This window comes from Lepidochelys kempii, chromosome 12, assembly GCF_965140265.1.
Source record: "Lepidochelys kempii isolate rLepKem1 chromosome 12, rLepKem1.hap2, whole genome shotgun sequence".
NCBI classification, from domain to species: Eukaryota; Metazoa; Chordata; order Testudines; family Cheloniidae; genus Lepidochelys; species Lepidochelys kempii.
Window position 1 is genome coordinate 37234447 of NC_133267.1, and position 27323 is coordinate 37261769.

Below are 27323 nucleotides of genomic sequence, written 5' to 3' on the forward strand. Positions count from 1 at the left end.
ACATTAAATGAGGTCTGTAGATGCTGTATCTTAGCCTTTCAACTGTCAAAAAAAGCCTCACTTAAATATAACTCTCCAGAGGGGTAGGTGAGTATGAGGTTTAAGTACGGCTTGTAAAGATCCTCCGAGTTCCTTGAATGAAGGGTGCTATATAAAGTATTATTAATCACACTTTATCACTTAATATTATGAAGGCAGGAAAACATGGCCACAGCAAGGGGAAATACCCTCAGATTGTCTAACCCAGTGGCTCTCAACCAGGGGTACGGGTACCCCTGTGGGGTACGCAGAGGTCTTCCAGGGGGTCCATCAACTCATCGAGATATTTGCCTAGTTTTACAACAGGCTACATAAAAAGCACATGCAAAGTCAGTACAAAGAAAAATTTCCTACAGACAATGACTTGTTTATACTGCTCTATACACTGAAATGTAAGTACAATATTTATAGTCCAATTGTTTTATTTTATAATTATATGGAAAAATGAGAAAGTCAGCCATTTTTCACTCATAGTTTGCTGTGGCATTTTTATATCTGATTTTGTAAGCAAGTCGTTAAGTGAGGTGAGACTTGGGGGTACGTGAGACAAATCAGACTCCTGAAAGGGACACAGTAATCTGGAGAGGTTGAGAGCCACTGGTTTAACCCACTATTTCTTAACCAGAGGGATGCAACACTCGGGGATGAAGGGTCACATAAGATGGGGGGAGCGGGGAGGGTTTGCAAGGATTTTATTACACGCTAAAGCAAAGAGACTCACTCCCTGTACACCCTGACCTTTCAAGGTCAAGTATTCTCAGTCAACCTCTCCAAACACACGTGCAAATAAATTATACAGGCATATCACTGTTAATATTGATAACATTTTTTACTCTTAAAGTAAATGTAAGAGGATGACAAACATTGTACTTACAGAAAGGGTTGCCACCTGAAAAGGCTGAGAAACAGTGGTCTACACTATGGCACTAATGCTATTCTTCCAAATAATATAGTGCTAGGGGCTAAACCCTCTAACAGGCACATTAAAATGGAGAGAGACAGGCTAGGTCGTATATGACAGTGGTGTCAAGGACCTGATTTTCAGAAGTGGTGAGCATCTATAATTTCAATGGGGGTTGTGGGTGCTCAGCACCTATGAAAAATATCAGGCCTTGCATCATTACCTAGCTGTTATATGACAGAAGCAGATGGTAGGAGCAGAATCTATCAGTGGGTTAGTATGCTGGGCTCCTTGGGGTAGAGAACTTCTACATCTGTAAAGCTAAACCACACAAAAATTAAGCTCTTCTTCATGAGTTACAGTACATGGCATATAAATATGTAGAAAAGGGAATTTAATTTACTATTACCTTAAGCAATCTCTGTGCACAGACTGCAAGGAAAAAATCCCTTTTCCTTCCATAAATACGAAGACATTTCTGAAAATTATTAAGCAAGTTACTTTTGCTCATTTCAGTCCCTTTTTATTCAGTAAGGAGTTGTTTTGTTTTGGGCTTTTTTGGCCAAAACACGAAAGCAAAACAAGGAAGTCGGACTTAATACCAAAAAGCGACACACTACTAATTAGGCGCAGGCAATGGATCAATAATGTAATGCTGCACTTGGACATTCTTAAAATGCTTTACAAAAATGGCTTGGAACTACCTCTCTTTTATAAAGGTGGAAAGGGAAGCAGAGAGTTGAAATGACTTGTCCAAGGTCACATGATGAGTCAGTGACGGAGCTTGGACTGGGACCCAGGTCTCATATCTTCAACCCCAAGACGACACTGCCTCTCCAGTGTATTACATCCTGGACTCAACTCCTGTTTAGATCACAACGACAACATACACAAAAGCAAAAATGAGATAGGTGGCACTAACCCGGTCTCTGTTCAGCCAAACTACAGAAGCATTGTACAATTTGAGGCAAGTAGGGTACATGCTCAGAAGTAGTCCAGGTCACCAGTGGGGGAATGCAAGTTAAGACTGAAGGTCATGAGAAGACCAGGACCAAAGCAGAAGGGGAGGCTGAAGGGCAGGACTGAAGAGCACTGGCAAAGCCAGTAGGCTAGGAAGCCTGGAAGGACCAGGTAAGTGCTGCAGGTCAAAACCAAAGAAACTGCCACACTGGGTGAGATCAACCATCCATCTAGACCAGTGGTTCTCAACCAGGGGTCCAAGGCCCCCTGGGGGGGCCGCGAGCTGGTTTGAGGGGGGTCCACCAAGCACAGCTGGTGTTAAGACTCGCTAGGGCCCAGGGCAGAAAGCTGAAGCCCCACCATGCAGAACTGCAGCCTGGGGCCCTGAGCTCCAGCACCTGGGGCTGAAGCCTGAGCAAATTAGTTTTGTGGTGCCCCCTGTGGCGTGGGCCCCGGGGCAATTGCCCTGGATCCTACCCTTAATGCCAGCTGTCAATTTTATCTGGAGAAAAACAATTGTTGTGGTACAAGTGGGCTATGGAGTTTTTATAGCATGGGGGGGGGGCCCCACTCAGAAAGAAAAAGGTTGAAAAACCCTGATCTCGGCCATGCACCTCTGCCTTCAGACAGCCCCAGATGCATCTCCATAATGGCCATCAGTTAAGCTTACACAATACCCACCCAACCCAGGACTGTCTAGAATCAGTGCAATTATTTCTTCATTTTTCTGGGCACAAAGTTCATTCACAAAGATCAAGGGCTTGAACCTCAGAACGATTTTACAAAACCTAGCACGATTCAAATGTTCTCCTTCAGTTCCTAAAAAATCCAGAGTTCGCTGTTCCAATTTGAACATCTTCCTGCAGACTCGGAAACCCCTACCCTAGGGCCCTGTGCACAGGACAATCAGAAACTGAAACTGAAACGTAAATAGATTGGGCTGTTTATTTTTGAACTGCCCCGCCTGAAGTACAGGGGTAGGGGTGTGTAAGATTCTTTCCATACTCATAAACGAAACTATGACGAGCAAAGGAAAGGCACTGCTTTGCATCTGTGCTTTTAAAATGTCCTCCCTTAAAAACTTGAATCACTGGTTAAAAAGTCTGATGGTGTTTTCAGAAGGATTGCATTGCACGTTTTTATGAACTGAAATTTTCAGAGGTGCTAGGGACTCACTGACTCCTGTGAATGATGCCAAGAGCTCAACCCTTTTGAAAATCAAGCCATTTACTTCCCGACCTAATTGTGGACCTTAGAGCCTCACTTTTAAAGCGTTGATCTAGCGAAAGCCAGCATTCACCCCAGCCGTTCAGAACGGCTACTATTTATCCCACTAACGTCTAGTTTTGAATGTAACAGGGCTTCTGTTTCAGGGTTTTTCCTAAACGTTCTCTGGCTTGTTTTACATGCCAGACGAAGGCAGGCAGGGACGCTGGAAGCAAGGAGCTCTGCTGTCAATCAGCTGCCTAGCCTGAGGGATGGGAATCGTCAAGGAACATTTTATCAGATTAACAATGAAGCAAGGGCAATTTCATGTTTAATAACAATGGGACTGAACAGTCTTTGCTCACAGGATTCATTTAAAAAAAAAAAAAAAACACCTTTTAATCTGAGGTAAGTAATTAACCGCTAAGCAATGCCCAGAAGACAGGGTCTGGTGCTACAAAACACAGAGAACAACTCCTCCAGAAGTCAATGGGAGATGAGCATACTCACCACTTTGCAGGATTGAGTTTTTACTGAGGATATGCTTTTAAAAGACCCACCCTGGAGCTACGGGCAGAGATACAAACTTTACCACTGGCCCTGTCAGCTGAGGCAAGTCAAAGACCAGAATCTAGTTTCACCCTGGTCCACCAGAAATGCACCAGTCATCTTGGATTAAATAAAAAGCAGCTTCAAGGACACATCTCATGCAACAATTTTGAGCCCTGCGAGCCTGAGTCAGCTGACCCACAGCCATGCCATGACTCTCTGACTGCAGTGGAGTCTAAGAGTCTAACGCAGGGGGATCTGAATTCAGGTCCCTTATTGCCCTAGGACTGGCAGGGGGCTGGGAACGCTGCAGAGGTAGTAGCCGGAAAGGGAAGGAGAAAATGGAAACTTTGTATAATTCCTGCAACCTCCTCCTCTTGGGTGAATGGCCGGCTCTGGAAGCAGCTACATTCACCTCTCCTGAGCCAAGACTGTGTAAAGCCAGGGTCTCTATGAGCATAGGACCTAGGCAGGGCACAAATAGAGGAGGGAGTGGCCACCAGCCCATTGGGAACTAGGTAGACCAGTGGCCCCAACATGGTGCCCGCGGGTGCCATGGCACCCACCGGGGCATTTATGTGCGCCTGCCTACTGAGAAGGGTGCGCTTCTGGCGAACAACCCGCCGCCGAGGAGCACGGCCGCCAGGCAACCCGCCGCCATAGCTGGTCGTCCAGCGCCCGCCACACTTTTCTGGGAACACGAATATGCTACAGCAACAGAAAAGCTGGGGACCACGGAGGCAGACCATCAAATAGCCATGGCATGACGTCTGCCTGGCTACTGAGCAGTCTCCCAAGGGAAGTGATGGAAACGCCAGACTTAAAATTGGGCTGGACAAAGCATTAGAAAAGATCTTGTGGGGAACTACCCCGCCCTGGCCAAGGAATGGACTAGATGGGACCTGATAGAGACTAAAAAGATCGGTCCTCCATGGAAATCAGGATAAGTGCACACAGTACTGGGTTTACAATGTGCCACAGGGGCCCGTCAGTCGGCCAGGCGCTGCACTTCACTTGCACTGCCAGCCCAGGGGCCACCGCAGGCTGGCTCCTCTCCAGCCCCTCCCCAGTGCTCCTCTCGGCTGTCCGGCCACCCCAGGTATCCCTGCCCCGTCCTGTCCCATCTCCTCCGCCCACTCGCTCCTCCGCCAGCTGGGCTGGGGGGCTCTCGGGGGGGTCACGTCCCACCAGGGTCTGCCTGCCCCACTCCCCAGCATGGCTCTGGGCGGTCTTACTCCGCCCGCCACCTCCCGGGGCTGAGCCGCCCAGGACCAGTGCAGGGGCCGGGTCATTCTCGGCCAGCATGGAGGCTTGGTGGGCTCATCTGGGCCCCAGGCAAGGGGGTTTGAGGAAGCCCAGCCTGGGCAGATCCCTCCCACTCTGATCCCCGACCGGCCCCAGCTATGATGCTGGCTCAGCCCAGACAAGGCCAATAGCCCCCGCCCAGCAGGCCGGTGAGCGTGGCTGGGGGCAGGCAGGGCGGGGGCAGTGGGTCTCTGGGGGTGGCGCTGGGCAGTGGGGGTCTGTGTGAGGTACTCTTGGGCCCCAGGGGGAATGAAAACAGCCCAGGTCCCCCTCCTGCAGCGTTCTTTGCTTCCCTGCAGAAAGTGAAGGAGGAACGGGGGGGGTGTGATTGGGAATGTTCATGGCATAGTTTGGGGGGCACTGTCCCCCAATAGAGGCAAGGGGTGGGGGCCACATGGGGTGCAAGGTCACATGCCACTCCCACGCCCCAATTTCTGTGAACGCAGAGCTGCACAGCCTGGCTGAAAAGAGAAGGTGCTGCCCAGCTCCCTGGACTGCAGCCGGACACCACCCTCTGGGTCCTAGTGCTGGGGGCCATCCTTCTTTTTCTCCAGGAACTCCTCACTTAACGCTGTAGTTCTGTTCCTGAAAAATGCGACGTCAAGTGAAATGATGTTAAGCGAATCCAATTTCCCCATAAGAATGAATGTAAATGGGGCGGGGGGGTTAGGTCCAGGGACAAAGGGTTGTTGCCATACAGTCCAGTGCTATGGTTGGGAGGGGCCCCCGCCTCACCCCACACAGGCGCAGCCCTTTGGCCCTGGAGACAATGAGGCAGGCAAGGCGGCTGAAGGTCCTGTAGGCTCGAAGCACATTGCGCAGCAGGAGCAGCAGCTTCCCCTACTCTGCAAGCACCGGGGGGGGGGGGCTCAACCTTCAGCCCGCCCACTCCACCCCTTCCCCCAAACCCCCACCCTTAACCCACCTCTTCTTCCCCCCCTTTTACTCCACACTCCACGTCCTCGTTCCTGCCCCCTCCCTCCTGCCCACGGCAATCAGCTGGCTTGCAACGTTCAGGGAGCAGGAGGATGTGGGAGGAGCGAGGATGCAGTGCGCAGGCTCCCCATCCCTCCCCTGTCTTCTGCCCGCGGCAATCAACTGGCTTGCGGCGTTCAGGAGGCAGGAGAGGGAGGGGGAGCCTGCGCGCCACGTCCTGGCTCCTCCCTCCTGAACGCTGCAAGCCAGCTGATTGCTGTGGGCAGGAGGCAGGGGAAAGAGGGGGAGCCTGCACGCCATGTCCTCGCTCCTCCCTCGTGAACGCCGCAAGCCAGCTGATTGCTGTGGGCAGGAGGCGGGGGGAGAAGCGGGAGTACACTGATCTGCAGGGTCTGCCAGCGGGGGGGGGGGGGGGGAGGCACTGGGGAGGACGTGGGGGAGTGTAGGGGAGCTGCCAGCTGTGAACAAAGCAGGCAGCCGAACGACATTATACCGAAGCATTGCACAACTTTAAATGGAGCATGTTCTGTAATGGAGCAGGGACGTAAGATTGAAACAACGTTAAGCAAGAGGACGTTAAGTGTGGAGTTACTGTATAACAGTGAGTGCCCGCTGTGGGGAAAGAAGGGACAGGGATGGAGAGGGGAAGGGGGATGGGACGGGGAAGAGAAGGGGACAGGGGAAGCGGGGACAGGGGAGAAGGAAGGGGGTGGGATGGGGAGGAGATGGAGCAGAGGGGAAGGGGAAGAGAAGGGGTTAGGGGGACCAGCATGCAGATCCCTTGGCAGCAGCTGGGGCTCCCCTGTTAAGCAGGTCCATCAAACCCTCACCCTGACATGCCCCACCTCCCCTGCATCTGTACCACCCCAATGAGCCCCCCCAGACACCCTCCCCACTGAGTCCCAACCACCTAGACTCCAACCCAAATGAATCCCACCTCCCCTGCACCGATCCTCCTCCCCCCAACCCCGCTGAGTTCCAACCACTTTCACTTGGTCCCCCCTGCAGACTTCCATTACCCCTGCACCTGGAACCTCCCTTTCCATCCAGATCCCCCACTGAGCTGCCTGCACCCAGATTGCCCCACACAGAACCCTCTTACCCCCCTTCCGGATCCCCCCACACTAAGTCCCTCTGCACTTGGATCCTGCTGCCAGGTTGACCCTCCCTGCCCACATCTGGTGTGCCTGGTGCAAAAGGGGCAGGGCCCCAGGGTGTTTCTGTGGCAGGCATGGCCCTTGTGCTGTATCAGGGTCAGGTTCAGCCTCACTGCCAAGTCCCTGCCCCAAGAGGGCGGGGGAGGCTGCAGGATATTCTCCCACTTCCATTCAGCCAGTGGCCTGTACTCCCCACTGCCATGGTGGAGCGTTCACATTTACTTATTGTAAAAAAAAAAAAAAAAAAAAGGCAGAATTTTAAAATATTATGCACAGAATTTGATGCAGAATTCCCTCAGGAATATGGGGCACTGTACAGCTGTGATGGTGGGACTGTGAAGGGGGTACTGGACAGTAGGGGGATCTGTGGCTGGGGAAGCTGGGCAGGGGGTATGGTGTGCAGGGTGCTGTGCAGTTGTGGTGGGAGGTCAGCGAGAGGGGTCTCTGGGCTGGGGGGTGCTGGGCATAGCAGGTCCGTGGGCACTGGGCATAGGGATCTGCAGGGGAAGTCTCTGGTGAGGGAACGCTGGGCATAAGGGCAGGGTGACAATGTGGAAGGGGCACGCTGGCAGATCAGGGCTGGGCAGGCCAGTGTGCGTCTAGCAGTTGTGGGTTTGTAAACAGTGCCCTTGGGCTGGGCTGAGTGGGGCCACTCCCACTGTGCTGTGCCTCATTGCCGCCAGCCGGCCCCTCGCTCTGCGGACCACCCCCCATCACATGCCCCATTTCCCCAATGGGAGCCCACAAATATATTTGGCGCAGGGCCCACAAAAAGTTAATCCGGCCCTGAGTTTGCATGACCTGTATATACCTTGGGTGGACTCCTGTCCATGGAGGTTAAACCAGGCAATAGCTGACAAAGGATCATTATAGAACTATGTTGTTCCCTTGTCCATTACTGGGAGAAGGGCCTCCTAGATTGGAAAAAGAAAAGGAGTACTCGTGGCACCTTAGAGACTAACCAATTTATTTGAGCATAAGCTTTCGTGAGCTACAGCTCACTTCATCGGATGCATACGGTGGAAAATACAGAAGATGGTTTTATACACACAGACCATGAAAAAATGGGTGTTTATCACTACAAAAGGATTTGTTTATCACCACCTGGATTTGTGCTGGAAATGGCCCACCTTGATTATCATACACATTGTAAGGAGAGTGATCACTTTAGATAAGCTATTACCAGCAGGAGAGTGGGGTGGGGAGTGAGAAAACCTTTTGTAGTGATAAACACCCATTTTTTCATGGTCTGTGTGTATAAAAACATTATCTGTATTTTCCACAGTACGCTTCCGATGAAGTGAGCTGCAGCTCACGAAAGCTTATGCTCAGATAAATTGGTGAGTCTCTAAGGTGCCACAAGTACTCCTTTTCTTTTTGCGAATATAGACTAACACGGCTGCTACTCTGACACCTAGACTGGAAAGCGTTTGCAGTTTCTGAGGCGAGCATTCCCCGGTCAAATCTCAGCAGGTTGCGATGCAAAGAGGAGCTGCAGGCCAGGACAGAACGTGAGTAAAGGCCACATACTGAGCAGCAGCTGCCGAACACACCTAATCAGGGCCATGGGCAAAGGAGAGACATGACAGGCTTTATCAGAACAAAGAGAACCCCAGAAGGGCGATCTCTCCTTGGGAGATATGCCAGGGGTCTTTTAACAGCAGCGCAATTCAGATGACAATCAGACTGTGCCCTGGATTGTCGAATTCACACTTGGCCACAGTGATATGAGCATCTGTGATCTTTAGACTCAGTGACAGCAGCACACTGTATCTGGGAAGAGAAAACTGACTCAGAAATAGCTCAACACTTGATTCAAAACAGAGCTGCCACCCTGCTATTAACACAGGTTGGCAAATGCACACCCCAGTCCTTTGCTCATTACTTTGGCTCCCTGCTGAACACTGGGTTCAGTTCTCATCTTCCAAGCACACGGTGGGGCTGACTTGAGCTGTCTAAACACGACAGCCTCTCGACACCCCCACAAGCACCATCTCCCTCCACATCTGTCTTATGGAAGCTGTCAGAGACCCACCACAGTGCGCTCTATGCAGTCTCCAACACTCAGTGCCTAAGAAACAGTCAACCTCAAGGGTGAGGTTGGAGAGAGCTCTGTCATCAGCTAGCCCAACGAGCGCAGAATTCTCTTTCCTGGGGGATCGGAATGATCATGAATCTAGCCACTGTCAAGCAAAAGGCAAAAACTCCCTTTCTAGCCTTCCTACCACAAGACAAACAATCCCACAATGGAGGGACTGAAGGGAGAGAAGACAGAGATCCTCATTACAGTAGCTTTTGTAAGCCCACAATGATGAGCATGGTATAAATGCCCTAGACTTAAAGTGAAAAAAGGATCAGATCAGAGTGACAAGACAGGAAAAGTTACCTTCTTTTATATAGTAATTTTGTTGGTCTGAAGTTCATATCCGCTGTATTAATTCTGTTGTGATGAAGCCAAATAGTTCCATCTTTTAACAGCTCTTCACCACAAAAATTCACGTACCTTTTGGCGGCCAGGCATGCATGATATCACACAGACAAATGCCACTGCAAGGAATGTTTGGCTTTGGTGGAGTTATCACTTGTGCTCCAGGAGGAAATAGGTCACTTCCTGCCATGCAAATGAAAGCAGTTCTCTTTCTCCTTCCTTCAAGTGTTCCCTCCCTGCACATATGTTTTTGGCTTGCAGGCTCTCTGGGTCACAGTCCATATCTACTGGTGTATTCACACAGCACCAAGCCCAAAGAGTCCTCCATCCCAACTGGGGTCAGTGGATGCTACCGTAACATCAATGTTACAGAATGATTTCATACTATACTGGTCAAACACATGTCCCTGAAACGAATAACCTCCACACAATGGGAAAGATCTAACCTTCGCCAGAGTTTATAGGCTGTTACTTTTACAATCAGCTATAAAGATAAAGATCAGCATCCGATGAAGGAAAGCTTATGCTCAAATAAATTGGTTAGTCTCTAAGGTGCCACAAATACTCCTTTTCTTTTTAGCTATAAAGAGGCAACTCACTCAACAAAGAGAAAAGAGCAAATGCCACAGGAGAGGGATGCCTATTAACAGACACTGCTCAGCTCATTAACAGAAGAGAACAGCTGATGACTCCATAGAATGCAGCAGCTCAGACAGATGCTAAAAAGAACTCGGCAAGATCCCAGTGGTGCATTCAGGGCAGAAGGGTTGCTTTCTCTACACGCACAAGGTTACATCTTTGCTAATTCTGTTCACCTCTTCTCACCAGCCTGACACTTTCTGTAAGTGTGAAGTTCACATGAATCACGATCAGCTGGCTTTGCTCCTGGCTTTGCTGCCTGAAGTCTATGTTAGCAAGAAGGGGAACTTGCCAATGCTTTAACCACACCGACGGCAGGCACTGGATCAATGACTGTCGGGGTCACGATGAACTCCTCACTACACGTGTACATGCAAACTGTTGCAGGCTTTCTTGCATCTCCAACTGGCAGGAGACTGTCTCAGATGAGAGGACTGAGGCACCATGATCCAGTGTCTCATTACCTCCAGATAAGAGTACTGCAAACCTCTTTCAGCGTGCAGCCATCACAGAGCAGCTGAAGTCACTGGAGAGCGCGGAAGCAATGACGGGCCAATGCAAACGCTTCATACCCGCCCTCAGTGACACACCCCTGACTCCCTGCTTGCTTCAGAAATGAACTCAATGGCTTGGCCTTCGAATCCTTGTTAATGAGACAGTAAGCTCTTTAGGGCAGGGAATTTTTGTTCTGTGTTTGTACAGCACCTAGCACAAAGGGTGCCTGGCCCATGGCCAGGCTTCTAAGCGTTAGTGCCATACAAATACACTACAACTGGTCCTACCCTGTTAAGTCCTTACAATGGGACCTGGCTATTCAAAGACTCTCTCAACCTCCCCAACCACCATACACCTTTGGGACAATCCTGTGGAGAGCAGAGATCCAGGTGTAGACCACCAGATACCTGGAGCACAGCCTCTGCGAGTGGACCCCTGTAGTGGAATTCCTCCCCAGACTTGATTGCGTTCAGCTGCACACAGTCTAACCACAGGAATGATGGTCATCAAAAGAACATTGCACATGCACATCCCTGAAGCTCCGGGAAACAGACAAAAGCACACCCTTTCATGGACTGTACCGAGCCCAATAATCTGTGTTGGGCTAAAGTGTATCTTCCAGAAAGACATCCAGATCTTGGTCTGAAGACACCAAGAGATGGAAAATTCACCACCTCCCTTGCTAGTTTGTTCCCTTGGTCTATCACCCTCCCTGCTAAAAAACTGGACCTAATTTCTAATTTGAATTTGGCTGACTTCATGCCATTGATTCTTGTTCTGCCCTTCTCTGCTAGATTAAACATCCCTTTAGTTTAGTACCTGGTATCTTCTTTCAATGAAGGTACTTATATACTGTAATCAACTCTTCACTGGAACCTTTATATTCCCTCTTCCCCCATATGCATTGTTCCATGCTAAGGTCTGATCCTGGCAAGCTGCTTTGTACGTGGGCAGAAATCTGTGGAGTGGCCTGGAGGACTGGAACCTACTGAAATATCCTCAGCAAGAGATTTCCATTGCAGTTTTCATTCCAGGTAACCCAACTCCCGTAAGTATCAAACACCTCTTTGCACAACTTTCTCTGAACCTTTAGCCTCTTCCGGCAGTTCACAAGGGTTATTTGTCCTGTCTACTGAACTGCCCATCTCGGAGGACAGCCAGCAGATTGTGTGCAGCACATGGTGTCATCTGCAATTCATCTGCGTACGTTTAAAAGTCTACACACCAATAACCCCTCCACATAAACAGTTTACAGGGATCACTTTTGCTTCCCAGCTAACCTTGAACAACAGAGCACCATGAATAACTCAAAATACAACTGTGAAAAACAACAAAGTGAATGTATGATGCATTTCCTGCTTTTTTCATTGCTTGATCAGTGACACATTGCAAATTGCAGTTAACTTGCAATGAACGTCCCAGCTATTGCAGAGAAGTAACTAATGCTGTATGATTAGCCCCCCTGCAGAACTGCAGCCAGGGCTAACCGCATTATGGACCAGTGGCTAGGCTACCAGTTTTGAACTTGGAAGACTCTGCCCGTGACTCCCGTGTGATGGCAGAATGGGTACACGTTTTAGAAGCTCTTTGGGGACAGGGACGATCAATATTTGTGACGGGCCTATCCAGCAAGCTGCTAGCACTAAACAAATACTAACCACATCAACCAATTTGCAATGCTCCAGGATAGCTCAGAATTCCACTAGCTTGACTGTGCTGTGGCAAACCTGCATCTTTAGGCGGAGCATTAACGGACAATGCAGCAGATGCAAGGTCTACAGACTAATCTCTGCACAGCCTCCAGCGCAGGGCTTTCAGAAGAAATTATCCAGTGAAACAATGGGAACTTTATTTCTCTGACAGTTAGTGATCTTTAATGCTTTCAACACAAGGCAAGCTGCGGATTCACGATCAGGAGCCAAGGACCCACCTGGTCTTGGTCCGGAAAGGTTTTGTTCTAACAAACAGAGGGTTGTTTTTTTCCTGCAGCGCAAACAGCAAGAAACGTCCAACGGTGCAAAGGCACAGAAGAAAACGCGATAACCACCATTAGCTGGCGAAAGGTTGGATGAGGCTTGCTCGGCAGAGCTTGCTACTGCATCTTACTTACATACCCGCCTCCTCTGTTCTTAAATTTGCCCTGCAGCTCTAGATGGGCTGCCACAGTTACTTTTCAGTCCTGCTGGGAGTGCTGATCTCATTCAAAGGGTGACAGGCTGCAACAATGCATTCCAACCATTGGATGGTCTAGTTACTAGGCTAGGATTTGAGCCAGTGACAACTCACGGGGGTGGGGGGGAATTAACAAAGCTGCTACTCCAAGCGCCTACACTTATCTTTTCTTTTTTTAATTCAAGCGTCACAGCTCTTGCGTATAATGTATTTTTTAAATAAATTTTATAACGGTTTGATATCAATCTGTTTCCCTGCAATAAGGGGGTGGGAATTAACCTGATGAAAACCTCTCTCTCTCTCTATCAGCAATGCCTCAGGGCATGCAAACCTAATCCAAAGAACATAATTTGATGCGGTTTCTGTATCGAAGGAAAGCTCCAGTCTCTGCACAGGAACAGCAATGCTGCAAATTACAGGCCAAGGTAACAGACAGTCAAACTGGGTTACATGCTTACGGTCAGACTATGTGTATTCGAATAGCAAAACATCTTAACCCGCACATCCTTCAACCTCCGAGACTTTTATTAGTCTTATATTGAGGGGTCTGGTAACCTTTCCACTATCCATCACAAGTTCAAATGCAAACTAGGTTAGTACCAGTTAAAAAGTCTTTACCATCTAATGGCTATTTGCTGGCCTGGGAGATATAAATTGGTGGGATTCAACACAGAAGTCGCTGTCACAAATGCCAGTATTGCCATCAACACCATTCCTGGCATGGAAAGTGAATTATTCAAGTTCAGGTTGAAGGGGCAGCCTGAGGGAGGTTTGCACTGTCCTTGCTGCATCTGTTCTGTGCAGGAGGAAACGAATTCAGATTCCAGAGCTGCCAAACAGGCTAGCAATGTCACTTGGTTTTAAAGTATTTACTTTGAGGAAGAGGAAGAAAAATCTTGGTAAACAATTTAATCTGCCTGTCCCTTGGCATCTGTAGCAATGTCAGCCCAGCAGAATTACTCTGACAGGTCTCTCTGTTGGTTTCATAGACAAGAAAAAAGAAACCATGTCATGCAAGATTTTGCACAGCGTGAAACCTGACTGGCCAAACCACTATACTGCTACAAGAACAAACCAGTTTTTCTTCAGCAAATCTCTCACTTCTCTTCAACAAGATCTGGTGCTGGCATTCCTGTCACTTCCTTCTTCTGGGGGAGATATGCAATAGGCATTAAGAAAAGGAGTACTTTTGGCACCTTAGAGACTAACAAATTTATTTGAAAATAAGCTTGCTGATACACCGCACCCTGCACGATTTAAAGCTTCCCTTTCCCTGCATGACACAATTGGCTTTCAAAAACAAGACTCGGGATCTTGCTTTAAAGCTTCACATGCCCGATTAAATAACATTTCCAAATTAACAAGGCCACATTCATCCCTAGGGTAAGCTCCATTGGCTGCAAGGGAGTTTAAACCAGACAGTGGACCAAATGCATCTTTATGAGCATGCCATGCCCACCATCAAATAGGTTTGTTAGGAATTAAAAAGATGAGGGGCATACTGCCCAGTGGCGAGGGCACAAGGCTAGGATTTGAGTAACCTGCGTTGTATTCCCAGCTGCCAGCCACCTACCGCGAGACAACGGGCAAGCCACTTCACCACTTTCTGCCCCCCCTACTTTGCCCTGCCAATCTTTGCCCGTCCCATCTATTTAGAGCAGAGGTGGGCAAACTATGGCCCGTGGGCCACATCCGCCTCCTGCCCGGCCCCTGAGCTCCTGGCCTGGGAGGCTAGCCCCCGGCCTCTCCCCCCGCAGCCTCAGCACTCCATGCTGCCGGTGTAGTATATTAAACTGCTCCGTGTAGGAAGGTGCTACTGGTAGCAGTTACAGAGAGCGATTTACTACACTGCACCAGTGCAATGCTCTGGGCAGCTGGGCAACACTCTGGCCACCGGTGCTCTGTGCTGCACGGTAAGGGGGCAGGTAGGGTTGGATAGAGGGCAGGGGAGTTCAAGGTGGTGGTCAGGGGTGTGAATGGGGTCGGGGCGGTCAGAGGGTGTGGAACAGGGGGGTTGAATGGGGGCAGTGGTCCCGGGGGGGGAGGGGGGGTCAGGAAGGAGAGGAGGGTTGGATGGGGCAGCGGGGGGCAGGAGTTCCGTGAGCGGGGGGGGAAGATGGATGGGGCAGTGGTCCCGCGGAGGGGTGCGGCCGTCAGGGGGCGAGACGCAAGGAGGGGTGGGGACACAGGCCCAGCCTCCCCTAACCGGCCCTCCATACAATTTCCGAAACCCAATGTGGCCCTCAGGCCAAAACGTTTGCCTGTCCCTGATTTAGAGCGTAACCTCTTTGGGACGGCAACCCTCTATCACAGGGGTGGCCAAACCGCTGCTCGTGGCTCTTTTGCAGTTGAAGTACAGCTTGGGGGGCTCCCCCTCCATCCTCCACCTACCAGACTGCGGGGGAAAGCTCAGGGCTTCTATCCTGCAGTGGAGTGATGAGGCTAGGGGGCTTCTGCCAGAGATGACTGGTGCCTGCTGGGGGGGTTGATTTAAAGCTCCCCCACCGTTTGAGTCATGCCCCCCCTCTTATCCTCAGTGGCCCCTCCCTGTAACTCGCAGGTGTTAGCTGGGAGCTGAAGGGAGGGGCTGCTGCTTTAGCTCCAAGGGGAGAGGCAACAGCAAAAGCAGTGGGCCTCCCTGTAGCTCCCAACTGTTTGCTGTCATGCAGGGAAGCGGCCCTGCGGCACCATGTGACTGAGCGGGGCCAGCAAACCCCGGCAGAAATCTGGGCGAGGGGTACCCGCCCCCCCACCCCACACACGTCGCCACTGGCTTCTGCCTAGCGGGGAAGGAGGTCTCAGGGCTTCAGCCCCGACAGACGCACCTTACACAGCTGAAGCCCCGAGTCCCGGCAGGCACACTCCAGCTCTCCAACTTCTGAAGATCGTCGTGTGTGGCTCAGAGGGCCAATAAGTTTGGCCACCCTTGGTCTATGGTGTCATTTCACATCATCCAGCACAAGGGTGCCCCAATCACTGTTGGGGACAACCAGTGGTCTATTAGCAGAGAATTGATAAAGTACTGGGCTCAGCATGAAGCAAAGGACCTTTCAGTAGAGGGAAATAAGAGAAAGGATGCAGCAATGCGTATAAACAACTAAAACAGAAGCCAAAAGGAATTGCTTTTCTTCAGATTAGTACCTCCAAAGCGACTACACTTCTCTTAGGGGAAAAAAAAAACACCCTAGCTGCACTCCTGCTTTACTCATTTTAACAATCTATTATTAATGCCCTTGTCTCTAATGAACCATGCTGCGGCACTCAGATTTAATATTTGAAAACCACTTGGCCCAGCAGCAAAGGTAGCAATCTTTCCAAAGAGCATTTCCTTCCAGATTTGTCAAACTCTCACAAACAAACTCGGCAGGAAGAATTGTTTTATCATCACAATTTCAAACAGGCAACAATTTTCTAAATAATTTGGGAAAGTGACTTTTTTTTTGCGGGGGGGCTGAGAACACTTCAGAAGAAGATGTTTCTATGTTCCCGTCACTTAGAAAAAGGTGAAATTCGCCCACACAACTAAGTGTTCAAGAGAGACTGCCCAAAGACGAGAACAACAAGAGTGCTGCAGGGCAGGATTGAAGTGCATTGGCAGAGCTGTGGGGTCCCACAGAATCATAGAATATCAGGGTTGGAAGGGACCTCAGGAGATCACCTAGTCCAACCCCCTGCTCAAAGCAGGACAAATCCCCAATTTTTGCACCAGATCCCTAAATGGCGCCCTCAAGGATTGAACTCACAACCCTGGGTTTAGCAGGCCAATGCTCAAACCACTGAGCTATCCCTCCCGCAAAGCCAGTTCCTTCAATCCAGAGCTGAACCAGCAACCTAAGGATTCCCAGGAGAATTAAGCTTTCAGTCCTCCGCTCTACCATACTGCAAGGTGATAAGTTCCCTTGGCTCCCATATAGATTCAGTAGGAGCTGAAAGTGCCGATCACCTGAGAGGAGGCACCCAGCTTCCGTAAGGATTAGCCATTATTGAAATCAAAGACCAGAATTGCAGAGATACAACAAGTGGGGACTGAGGTGCATCTGCAGAGAGAGATGAAGACTTGCATAGCTCCTGCCCATGTTATACTTGTCCGAAGCCAACAGCAGGGACCTCATTTCCATAAGCACTCATCCTGTGAGATGTTTTATAAAAACAACCTCAATACACTTCAAACAACATCAGTCTAAGTGTCTGTGACACACTGTATCTCGGGAGAACATCCTGCACCCCCATGTTCATCCTTACAATATGACTGTGTGGTATCCAATGCAAAAGTTTGTCACGTCAGGTGTCTTTGGAAGGCTCATGATGCACTGAGCATTGTTGTTATAATAATGTTATAGGCTGTAATTTCATGTATATAGTTATGAGGCTGAAAATGTGTCCTCACGGCTTAACACAAGACCGGGTAAAAACTCTCCAAGAGCAGAGGGGCAGTTCACACCTGGTCAGGGCACGTATGGGACAAAGCCAGCCCAGCCTCACAGGAACAGAGGACACTGGCCTAGCCAGCAACAAAGGATCTGTTGGACTCTTGAGTCATCCCTTCCTCCCCACCTTCCCTTGGTCACTCAGGGACTACAATGAGGTAATGTTCACCTGACACTGAAGGGGGGGGGGGCAAAGCCAAGAGGGAAGAAAGAACATGATAAAAGGGAAAGACTTTGCCATGCTCTTCCTCTCTCTTCCACCTCCATCTACAGACACCACCACCAAGCGACTGAAGTGCTGATCAAAGGGGAGAGCCTGACTGAAGGGCAACTAACCAACCTTTGGTGAGAAGCATCTAAGTTTGTAAGGGCACTGAAAGTGTTAAGATCAGCTTAGAATGAGTTTTGCTTTCATTTCATTTGACCAAATCCGACTACTTGTGCTTTGACTTATAATCACTTAAAATCTATCTTTTGTAGTTAATACATTTGTTTATTCTACCTGAAGCAGTGCATTTGGTTTGAAGCGTGTCAGAGACTCCCCTTGGGATAACAAGCCTGGTGCATATCAATTTCTTTGTTAAACTGACGAACTCATATAAGCTTGCAGCGTCCTGCGAGCATAACTGGACTCTGCAAGACGGAGGTTCCTACGGTTGTGTCTGGGACTGGAGATATTGGCCTGTGTCATTCGGTAGCATAATCCAAACAGCTTACATGCCAGAGGCTGTGCGTGAACAGCCCAGGAGTGGGGGTTCTCACAGCAGAGCAGGCCAAGGCTGGCTCCCAGAGTCAAGGATTGGAGATGCCTAGCAGACCACTGGTCCAGATAACACCAGGGGAACGTCACAGTGTCTAAATTATTCTGACCATACACAGATAAACAGTTGCGAAATGAAGTCAAATAAACAGCAATATCCTGATGTCAGAAACATTAATGAAACATCATTGTATTTTTTCAGATAACTCCTGTTACTCTAATTATACAGCACAGTATGTGCAAATAGCATGTCTGTACAGTTGTAACTGTATGTATCTAAAATCCACATGACAGGTCTATTTCAGAGACATTCCCCCTGGCCCTGTGAAAGCACAAGTCACAATAGAACTGTCTTGTGACACCACTGCAGGGCAAGGCACGGCACTTTCAGGTCAGCATTCCAGAGCTTAAGAACATTCAACTAATTTGCAATTTGCCCATCTCAGTCTCCCTTAGCCACTTCCAAGTAAAGGCTTAACCAAGCTGAGAAGGAAGTATTTGTTACTGTACATCATGCCTTAGGGCTTGATCCTGCAAGGTGTTCTACGGGGGAAACCCATACACCTGCACTGAGTCCCAGCGGAGTCAACAGACCTCAGTACAGGCATTCAGGGATATCTCAGATTGCAGTGCCAAGGCTTAAGATATTAAATTCTCTAGAGCAGAAGCCCTGTTTCTTTCTGAGGACAACACTTAGCAGAATGGGTCCCCAATTCTGATCGGTACTTCTGGGGGAACCGTAAAATAAAAGAACCACCAACATGCATCAGTCCCTAACAGCTGTGGAGCCTAAATCCACCCCTTCTCTCTCTTTCCCACCCAGCACAAACTGTACTCCTCTTCCCGCCCCTCCAGAACACTTCCACAAAATTCAACCCTGAAGAGCAGGCAAACTTTCCAACCAACGCTCCCTCCCCATTTCCAGTCCACACTCACAGCAGCTGCAGAACGACCTATCAGTTCAACCGCAGCATCGCTGGCACGTATTACACTATTTTAAAAAAACTGCAAGTTACAAGACTAACATGACAGCTTCTCCTGAAGTCATTTCCGCAAAATTTAGGCCTAGTCTACACTTAAGTTTTGCCACTCTAGCCAACCAGAAAGCCCCTCCGAGTGTAGATGTAGCTTAGACCTGGAAGGGGACACACACACACACAAAAAAAACATCACCACAAAAAAGTGCTCTTCCTGGTATAGCTTATACCAATTACCCAAGAAAACTAAAGCTATGTCTACACTAGGAGTGCTTTGCCAGCATAGGAATCTGGCATAGTGTATCAGCAAAGCATTACCTAGTGTGGGTGTTTTTGCATTTTTGCTCGTATCACTTATTCCAGATTCCCCACACCCCCGCCCTCCAAGTGAAACACACCATACCAATAAAACTGCAGTTTTGCCAGTATATTTGCATCTACACTAGGGCTTTTTCCAGTATAAAAGTGTCATAAAAAAAGCACTTAGCCCCAGATTACTGCTAAATATTAGGGTAGTAGATTAATCGCAGTTAACTCACAGAATTAACTAAAAAAAAATTAACTGCAATTAAAAAAATGAATTGCAATTAATCGCACTGTTAAACAGAATACCAACTGAAATTTATTAAATATTTTGGATGTTTTTCAACATTTTAAAATATATTGATTTCTATTACAACACAGAATACAAAGTGAACAGTGCTCACTTTATATTTTTTTATTACAAATATTTGCACTGTAATAAAAATACTATTTTTCAATTCACCTCATACAAGTACTGTTGTGCAATCTCTTTATCATGAAAGTGTAAATTACAAATGTAGATTTTTTTGCTATGTAATTGCACTCAAAAACAAAACAACGGAAAACTTTAGAGCCTACAAGTCCACTCAGTCCTACTTCTCGTTCAGCCAATTGCTACGACAAACAAGTTTGTTTACATTGATGGGAGATAATGCTGCCTGCTTATTTACAATGTCACCTGAAAGTGAGAAAAGGTGTTCACATGGCACTGTTGTAGCTGGCGTTGTAAGGTATTTACATACCAGATATGCTAAACATTCATATGCCCCTTCATGTTTCGGCCACCATTCCAGAGGACATGGTTCCATACTGATGATGCTTGTTAAAAAAAATTATGCACTAAATTTGTGACTGAACTCCTTGGGGGAGAATTGTGTGTCTCCTGTTCTGTTTTACCCGCATTCTGCCATAAATTTCATGTTACAGCAGTCTCAGATGATGACTCAGCACATGTTCATTTTAAGAACACTTTCACAGCAGATTTGACAAAATGCAAAGAAGGTACCAAGGTGAGATTTCTAAGGATAGATACAGCACTCGACCCAAGGTTTAAGAATCTGAAGTGCCTTCCAAAATCTGAGAGGGACGAGGTGTGGAGCGTGCTTTCAGAACTCTAAAAAGAGCAACACTCCAATGCGGAAACTACAGAACCAGAACCACCAAAAAAGAAAATCAACCTTCTGTTGGTGGCATCTGACTCAGATGATGAACATGCATCAGTCCACTCTGTTTTGTTATCGAGCGGAACCCGTCATCAGCATGGACGCATGTATCCTGGAATGGTGGCTGAAGCATGAAGGGACATATGAAGCTTTAGCATATCTGGCACATAAATACCTTGCAACACCGGCTACAACAGTCCCATAAGAACACCTGTTCTCACTTTCAGGTGATATTGTAAACACGAAGCTGGCAGCATCATCTCCTGCAAATTGGAACACAGTTTGTTTGTCTGAGTGATTGACTGAAGTAGGACTGAGTGGACTTCTAGGTTCTAAAGTTTTACACTGTTTTATTTTTGAATGCAGTTATTTTTGTACATAATTCTACATTTGTAAGTTCAACTTTCATTACAAAGATTGCACTACAGTACTTGTATGAGCTGAATTGAAATATACTATTTCTTTTGTTTTTTACAGTGCAAATATTTGTAATCAAAAACAAATATAAAGTGAGCACTGTAAACTTTGCATTCTGTGTTGTAACTGAAATCAATATACTTGAAAATGTAGAAAACATCAAAAAATATTTAAATGGTATTCTATTATTGTTTAATCGCACAATTGATTTTTTTTGCTACTACTAAATATCTAAGAACTACAAGTTGTAGCGTCTGGGATCCTCCCTTTACCGCCGCCTACAGAAAGTTGTCAGAGCATGGAACTAACAGAGAGAAGATCCGATCATCTGGACAGTCAGAGGCACTTTGTAGGAATTAAGAGTAATTAGGAATGAAAGGTCTTTGTGAAAACAAAGCCACAGTTGTGCGGTGCCAAAAGGCTAGTTATGGCTAATTTATTTTTTTAGAAAGCTTCTTAGCTAAAAATAAATTGAATTTCACTGTGCTAAACCTGGAAACTCTTGGTCAAGGTTCCTTCCCCACTCTGAACTCTAGGGTACAGATGTGGGGACCTGCATGAAAGACCCCCTAAGCTTATTCTTACCAGCTTAGGTTAAAAACTTTCCCAAGGTATAAACTTTGCCTTGTCCTTGAACCCTATGCTGCCACCACCAAGCGTATTAAACAAAGAAAAGGGAAAGAGACCACCTGGAGACGTCTTCCTGCAAAATATCCCCCCAAGCCCTAACCCCCTTTCCTGGAGAAGGCTTGATAAAAATCCTCACCAATTTGTACAGGTGAACACAGACCCAAACCCTTGGATCTTAAGAACAATGAAAAATCAATCAGGTTCTTAAAAGAAGAATTTTAATTAAAGAAAAGGTAAGAGAGTCACCTCTGTAAAATCAGGATGGTAAATACCTTACAGGGCAGTCAGCTTCAAACCATAGAGAATCCCTCTAGGCAAAACCTTAAGTTACAAAAAGACACAAAAACAGGAATATACATTCCATTCAGCACAGCTTATTTTACCAGCCATTAAACAAAACGAAATCTAACGCATTTCTGGCTAGATTACTTACTAACTAACAGAAGTTCTGAGACTGCATTCCTGATCTGTTCCTGGCAAAAGCATCAAGTGGACAGACAAACCCTTTTTTCCCCCCCACCCCCCACTCCCAATTTGAAAGTATCTTGTCTCCTCATTGGTCATTTTGGTCAGGTGCCAACGAGGTTATCTTAGCTTCTTAACCCTTTACAAGTGAAAGGGTTTTGCCTCTGGCCAGGAGGGATTTTTATAGCACTGTATACAGAAAGGTGGTTACCCTTCCCTTTATTTTTATGACACTCTTAAATATGAATCTGCCTCCAGTCTGGGTCTATTACATGAAGATCCAGTGGCACAGTGGACTTTACTGTATCAAATCAAGCACTGATTCATATGAGGAAACCACATGCAAGTCCCCCCTAGAAGAGAGCACACAGCTAAAGGTGTGTCTACATTGCAACTGGGATTGCGGCTCTCAGGGTGGGAAGACAGAACCCAACTGAGACGCAAGTGAACATGCTAAAACGAGCAATGTGGATGTGGCAGCGTGGGCTCTCAAGCCCACCCAACTGCCGGGATCGGAGCTCAAGTGAACTAGCCAGAGTCTCCACTGGAGCCACGAGGCCCACACTATTTTTAGCGCACTGGCTCAAGCCCTACTGGTGCAAGTCTGTCCGTCTGGGCTGGGAGAGTCACCCCTAGCTGCCACGCAAACACCCCCTAAGGGTACACCGACCTTGCATTCAAACCTCGTTTGGATTCAGCACTTGTACCCACCATTCAATTGCTTTAGTGCTGGTAGTCACTGGGGAAACCCACTTTCTGTGGCTTGCTACCCAGGAAGAAACCTCTCTCTGTAACGGAAGCGTCTAGCTATGAGCAGCACCCGTTTCCATTGGGCTCTGTAATATTCTATGCCATGTTAGACCCCCACCTCCGTTCCAGGGGACAGTCACCTCCAGCGCAGCTAACCGGGTGGAGAAGTGGGAAGAAATGCAGAGACCCACAAGGTCCAGCTCCTGCTTTCCTAAGGTTTGCCTAGACAGCTACAGGGCATGTCACCTGCACCCAGTGCCCCGCTCTCCCCAGCCGCAAGGGACTGGAAGCTACACACGTCTCTGGTTCCAACTGCAAGTGGGCCCTGCCCGAACCCATCCTGCCTCCCCACCTCCCCGCAAGTCATTCCAGAGCAGGGACAAGGGGGCCACACCCCCACCTCCCCCCGGGACACGCCTCCTACAGCTCCCGTCTGCCCCGTGGGGATGAGGGGGCACAAGCGCCCAACCACCCCGCCCAGACCCCCGGGGTCCCCTGCCCATCACCTCCCTCTCGCATGATGCAGTCACCGGAGAGCCACTGCACAGCCACCGGCATCGTGCAAAGGGCTCCCACTGCCGGGGCCCGGCACACACCCTGACACCGGTGTCCAAGGTGCCTGCCCGGGGGGGGACCCCTGAAAATCCTCCCCACAGCCCGCTGCCGCCCCCCCCGTGCACAGCTCCCCCCCGTGCACAGCACCCCGGGCTCCCCTGCCCCCCCGTGCACAGCGCCCCAGGCTCCCCACTGTGCACAGCACCCCCCCGTACCTCCCCCTGTGCACAGCGCCCCCCCCCATGCACAGCGCCCCGGGCTCCCCCGCCCCTCCCGTGCACAGCACCCCGGGCTCCCCACTGTGCACAGCACCCCCCCCATATCTCCCCCCGTGCACAGCGCCCCCCCCGTGCACAGCGCCCCGGGCTCCCCCATGCACAGCACCCCCCCATACCTCCCCCCGTGCACAGCGCCCCCCGCCATGCACAGCGCCCCGGGCTCCCCCGCCCCTCCCGTGCACAGCGCCCCAGGCTCCCCACTGTGCACAGCACCCCCCGTACCTCCCCCTGTGCACAGCGCCCCCCCCATGCACAGCGCCCCGGGCTCCCCCGCCCCTCCCGTGCACAGCACTCCGGGCTCCCCACTGTGCACAGCACCCCCCCCGTACCTCCCCCCGTGCACAGCGCCCCGGGCTCCCCCGCCCCCCCCGTGCACAGCGCCCCCCCGTACCTCCCCCCGTGCACAGCGCCCCCCCCGTGCACAGCGCCCCGGGCTCCCCCGCCCCTCCCGTGCACAGCACTCCGGGCTCCCCACTGTGCACAGCGCCCCCCCCGTACCTCCCCCCGTGCACAGCGCCCCGGGCTCCCCACTATGCACAGCGCCCCCCCCGTACCTCCCCCCGTGCACAGCGCCCCGGGCTCCCCACTATGCACAGCGCCCCCCCCGTACCTCCCCCCGTGCACAGCGCCCCGGGCTCCCCCGCCCCCCCCGTGCACAGCGCCCCGGGCTCCCCACTATGCACAGCACCCCCCCCGTACCCCCCCGTGCACAGCGCCCCCCCCGTGCACAGCGCCCTCCCGTACCTCCCCCCGTGCACAGCGCCCCGGGCTCCCCCCCCCCAGTGCACAGCGCCCCCGAGGTCCCTGCGCCCCCCCCACTCACTCACCCGCGCAGCCGCCTGGGCCCGGCCTCCGCGCCCCGCTCGCAGCGCCAGCACCGCGCAGACTCCGAGCCCGGGGCCGCAGGCGGCGAACCTGCCGCCACGTGAGATGGGCGGGGCGGGGGGCGCGCCCAGCTGGGGGGGCGGGGCTTCCCCATGGGGGCGGGGCTTCGGCTTCCCTGGCCTGCCCCCAGACGAGCTCGGCCGGCGCCGCCTGCCGTCCCCCTGCGCAGGGTGCACCGCCCCCAACCCACCCCCGCCCCACAGGCTCCCCCGACCCCATCTCAGCCCTGCCCTGCAGTGCCCCAGGGGCTCCCCTCCTGCCCTGCAGCACTACAGTACTGCCCTGCTTCCCTCCCCTCTCTGCCCCCACATCCGACCCCCACTGATTACAAACGCTGGTCTCCCCGCTCAGCTCCCTGCTGTAACTTTATCCACACCCCCTTCCCCTGTCTCCCTGGTTGGGGCCTGTGCTGCAATGTTACAGGCCTTCCCCTGCTCAGTTATAGAGTTTAGCTTCACTGGTTTATTGAAAATCTAGATTCAGGTGAAGTAAGATCAACATGCCACGCTCCCTCCTCTTTTCTGTAATTCAGAAGACCTTGCCGTAGCTTTTAAAGTGAGATAAGCAAAGGCCATGGGCACTGGAGAACTAGGAACAGGTTGTTCTGAGCTTTATTGAATTTATTAAGAACTTCTTTAGCTGATTCTGCTCAGAAAAGTGCTTCTTGCTTTTCCAAACAAACCCAGGCTTTTCTAGTTGGTCCCTGTGCTTAGAGAGAGCAGCGTTCTGAGAGTTCAGCCTGACAACTTGTTCATTGGGGGATCGCAGATGTGGTCCCTAGAATTTCTTCTTCTCTGTGTAGTAAACTTTTTTCTAAAGGTGCACTATTTTAATTAAGGGATGGCTGGCTGATTAAAAAGCAGAGAACTAAAGTTCCTTACCCATCATTAATAATACCTGAGATGATTAGATTTTTATTGAAACCACCATTTTTTTGTGTAGATTGCAAACTTGTCTTTAAAAAAAAGAAAAGCAGGATGCATGCCTATGGGGCACTATGTAAATAAATATCTAATTTACTGTCCCACCATCTCCCAAAGGGGGGTAGGGCACTACTCTTCCTACTGCATTCATCTTGGACACTAAAAATAGATGTCAGTTTCACCTTCTGGATCCGGTGGTCTAATAGCTCAGTGTAATGTTTGGGTTGCAAGCACCCTGGGGGAAATCTAAACCACCAAAAAACATTTCATGGAAACATTTTTGGTAATTAGATTTTGTAAGAGCTCTTATATCAGCTACATTTTAGAGCTAAATTACCTTCCACTGTCCATTTAAAGTCTTGAACATAGCGTGACGTATTCGTGCAGTTTTACTCCTGTGAAAGCTATTCTGGTTTAGTCAGCTTGCTCTCTCTATGCAGCTGGATACATTTGATTATATCATTTCTCCTTTGAATTGGTAAACCTTAAGACTAAGTCTGCAGAAGATATGTACAGCAGTGCTCAACCCGCCCCATTTTCTGAATCCTCTACATTGGCAGTTTGTAGAGAGAGCTAAAGGCAGATCCCACAGCTCCTGTTTTGATTTACCAGTATGGGTTTTGATGTTTATAAGCCAACAGAAATGGCGATGAAGCAATTCAGCATACAGCCCTAGGCACATTCGTCTTGCTTAAGGTCTCTACCACATAGCATGCTCTGTATTTTAGGAGTGCAATAATAAATATATTGCACATGCAGGAAAGATTAGACTAAGCCTGTGTCTATAATCCTGTAATTCCATCCTGCTGGTCAGAGTCTGACACTCATTTTCTGGCCGTAAAATGGAAAGCTGTAAAATGGAATTGCCCAAGAATTGATGTCTACCACCCCACCCATGGCATTAAAAAAAAAATATCCACCCCCGTAACTGGCCTGTGTACTAACCCAAACAGTAACCTAGGTATGACACTTCTTGGAATACCCAGAAGTGTGAGTCACCTTGTTACCAGCTGCCTTCAACATGAGGGAGGCTGGCCTGTACCAGCTCGTCGTTAGCTCCCTAATTCAACCAGCCCATCCACCTCTTCAAACACTCTCCTCTGGGCTATGCCATCCCTGCCTTGCAGCTTGACAATAGATGCGCCCCAGCTCTCAAGTCCCTTCAAAAAGAATGCCCCTCTGGTGTCCAACTCCTGATCACTGGATACCCACAGAAATCCCACCTCCTCTTGTTCCCAAAGAAGCAGTCCCCCGCAGTTTACCAGTTTCACCTTAGCCCACCACTCCTGGATCGCGCACAGTGCCCAAGTTCAATGATAGTAAAACAAAACAAAATGTATTTAAGAAAGAGCAGAGATTCAAATCAGAACAAGCGTGAGTGACGGAAACAAATCGTTACATTCCAAACAAAGTAATTCAATGCAAATTAGGGCCTACACTTAATAATAGTTACCTTTCTGAGCTAATAAAGTGGATTCTCACCCCCCAAATTCAATCTTTTGCAGCACCTGGTAGCCCCAAGGAGCCAGGACACCAGTTGTTCATGAAGCATCCCACCCATCCAGGTACCTCCTCAATGAATGAATGCAGAGTGTCTTTCTCCATGCTTCAGAGTAACAGCCGCGTTAGTTTGTATTCGCAAAAAGAAAAGGAGTACTTGTGGCACCTTAGAGACTAACCAATTTATTTGAGCATAAGCTTTCGTGAGCTACAGCTCACTTCATCGGATGCATACTGTGGTCTTCTGCAGTTTCCACAGTATGCATCCGATGAAGTGAGCTGTAGCTCACGAAAGCTTATGCTCAAATAAATTGGTTAGTCTCTAAGGTGCCACAAGTACTCCTTTTCTTTTCTCCATGCTGTGATATACTGAATCAGTCTCATGTCTTTATTCATGGATCGGGCGCTCCCCTCGCTGTCCTGTCTTTCCGTTTCACTTCCAAGTGGTTTCAACATTTATAGTTTTTCTTTGCTGGTTTTCCACTGACTGGTCTGGGTGGGTG

At 49.4% G+C, this 27323-nt stretch overlaps 1 protein-coding gene across 8 annotated transcripts in view; it reads right to left on the reverse strand.

Moving 5' to 3' along the window:
• Positions 1 to 24435, reverse strand: part of KIAA0513 (KIAA0513 ortholog) — a 92337-nt gene extending 67902 nt beyond the window's left edge. For 3 of the 8 annotated variants that reach the window (XM_073308142.1, XM_073308135.1, XM_073308143.1), the window contains exon 1: positions 24340 to 24435. The gene's annotated coding sequence lies outside the window, so the exon portion shown is untranslated. Of the gene's footprint in view, positions 1 to 1644; positions 1742 to 21710; positions 21786 to 24339 lie in introns of those variants that run through there. The other 5 variants (XM_073308138.1, XM_073308136.1, XM_073308137.1 and 2 more) reach the window with 5 other exon arrangements.
• Between the last annotated feature and the right edge of the window lie 2888 nt (positions 24436 to 27323).